Below are 2,808 nucleotides of genomic sequence, written 5' to 3'. Positions count from 1 at the left end.
ATTCATCTATCGATGGACAGTTAGGTTGCTTCCATGTCTTGGCTATTGTAAATAGTGCTGCTATGAACACTGGGGTGCATGTATTTTTTCGAATTAGAGTTTTCCCCAGATATATGCCCAGGAGTGGGATTGCTGGGTCATATGGCAACTCTATTTTTAGTTTTTTAAGGAACCTCCATACTGTTTTCCATAGTGGCTGCACCAATTTACATTCCCACCAACAGTGTAGGAGGGTTCGTTTTTCTCCACATCCTCCCCAGCATTTGTTATTTGCAGACTTTTTTTTTAAAGTTTATTTACTTATTTATTTATTTATTTGGCTGCATTGGGTCTTAGTTGCTGCACGTGGGCTTTCTCTAGTTGTGGCGAGCAGGGGCTACTCCTTGTTGCAGTGCATGGGCTTCTCATTGTGGTGGCCTCTCTTGCTGTGGAGCACGGGCTCTAGGCACGCAGGGTTCAGTAGTTGTGGCATGCAGGCTCAGTAGTTGTGGCTCGAGGCCTCTAGAGCAGAGGCTCAGTAGTTGTGGCACACTGGCTTCGCTGCTCCGCGGCATGTGGGATCTTCCCGGACCAGGGCTCAAACCCATGTCCCCTGCATTGGCAGGCGGATTCTTAACCGCTGCGCCACCAGGGAAGCCCCATTGTAGACTTTTTAATGATGGCCATTCTGACCAGTGTGAGGTGGTACTTCATTGTAGTTTTGATTTACATTTCTCTAATAATTAGAGATGTTGAGCATCTTTTCACGTGCCTATTGGCTATCTGGATGTCTTCTTTGGAGAAACGTCTATTTAGGTCTTCTGCCCACTGTTTGATTGGGTTGTTTGTTTTTTTTGTTATTGAGCTATATGAGCTGTTTGTATATTTTGGAAATTAAGCCCTTGTCGGTCACATCATTTGCAAATATTTTCTCCCAGTCCTGTAGGTTGTCTTTTGGTTTTGTTTATGGTTTCCTTTGCTGTGCAAAGTTTGATTAGGTCCCATTTGTTTATTTTTGCTTTTATTTCTATTGCCTTGCTCATCCCCTGCTTTCTATTCCCTCCTGTGACCTAATTCGAGGCCTAACATTTTGGCCTCCTGTTCCCTTTTTCTGCAACCAATATTTGGCAAATCTGATATCAAAACTCTTGTCTATGCCCTGCCACTCCTTTCTGAAGGTGGATTCTAGATGCTGTTGCCAGCACGCTGACGGCCTGCTCTTTACCATTTTTTTCTGAGGAGCCATGGCCTGCCCTGCCCTGAGCTGCCCCAGACCAGTTCTGCTCAGCAGCCGTGCCCTGCTTCCTTCCCTCCCCCAAAGCCCTCAAATCATTCCTGACAAGCTCAGCCGGGCCTCCTCCCCGGAGCTCAACCACAACATTCCCCTTTCTGTCTGCAGTCCACCAGATGCATAATTTCACAATATTTTGTTAGTGTTATAATTATATTTTTGTCATGTAATTTCCTTTTCTAAACTCTCAAACACAACCCCATGTAGTCCATAAAATGCTTTGGCATTCTTGCAATAATTAAGTTCCAACAAATAAAGTTGTTTTTGAAATGTACCCCCTTCCTTAGCAGTTAACTCTATAATTAAGACAGTTTCTTCAGTTCATTTTTTTTTTTTTTTTTTTTAATTTTTATTTATTTATTTATTTATTTATTTATTTTATTTTTGGCTGTGCTGGGTCTTTGGTTCGTGCGAGGGCTTTCTCCAGTTGCGGCAAGTGGGGGCCACTCTTCATCGCGGTGCGGGGACCGCTCTTCATCGCGGTGCGCGGGCCTTTCATTATCGCGGCCCCTCCCGTCGCGGGGCGCAGGCTCAGCAGCCGTGGCTCACGGGCCCAGCCGCTCCGCGGCATGTGGGATCCTCCCAGACCAGGGCTCGAACCCGTGTCTCCTGCATTAGCAGGCAGATTCTCAACCACTGCGCCACCAGGGAAGCCCAGTTCATTTTTAAAAGTAATCAAGACATGGATATGAAACATGGACATTCTCTTTTTTCACTAAAAATGAAAATATAAAGGGAAGGGCAGGGTACAAAACTCTAGCTACAGACTGATTTTTGTTTTGTTTTTTTTAGTTTGAAATGATAGATTCACAGGAAAGTGCAATGAAATATACAGGGAGGTCTTTGACACCCTTCACCCAGCCTCCCCCGATGTTAACATCTTGCATAGCTATAGTACAATAGCAAAACTAGGAAACTGACATTGGCACAATCCACAGAGCATAAACAGACTTCACCTGTTACATATAGTTCGTTCATTTGTGTGTGCAGCCCTATGCAATTTTATCACATGTGTACTTTCATGTAACCACCACAATAAACATGATACTTCATTGTGACAACATCCCACGACTCTTTCATGCCATCCTTTTATATCCACACTCACCCCTCCCCTCAGCCTGATTTAAATATGAAAAAATGTTAAATGGAGCACAGAAAAATTGCTGAGAGATGGGCTTCCCTGGTGGCGCAGTGGTTGAGAATCTGCCCCCTAATGCAGGGAACAAGGGTTCGAGCCCTGGTCTGGGAAGATCCCACATGCCGCGGAGCAACTAGGCCCGTGAGCCACAACTGCTGAGCCTGCGCGTCCGGAGCCTGTGCTCCGCAACAAGAGAGGCCACGATAGTGAGAGGCCCGCGCACCGCGATGAAGAGTGGCCCCTGCTTGCCACAACTAGAGAAAGCCCTCGCACAGAAACGAAGACCCAACATAGCAATCAATCAATCAATCAATCTTTAAAAAAAAAATTGCTGAGAGAAAATACAGCAAAACGATTGTCAATAGATGTCTGGATTGTGGGATAATGCTTGATTTATTTT

This window comes from Balaenoptera acutorostrata, chromosome 20 (genome assembly GCF_949987535.1).
Source record: "Balaenoptera acutorostrata chromosome 20, mBalAcu1.1, whole genome shotgun sequence".
Taxonomy (NCBI): Eukaryota; Metazoa; Chordata; class Mammalia; order Artiodactyla; family Balaenopteridae; genus Balaenoptera; species Balaenoptera acutorostrata.
The sequence above is the reverse complement of the archived record's forward strand: the minus strand, read 5'-3'. Positions refer to the sequence as shown.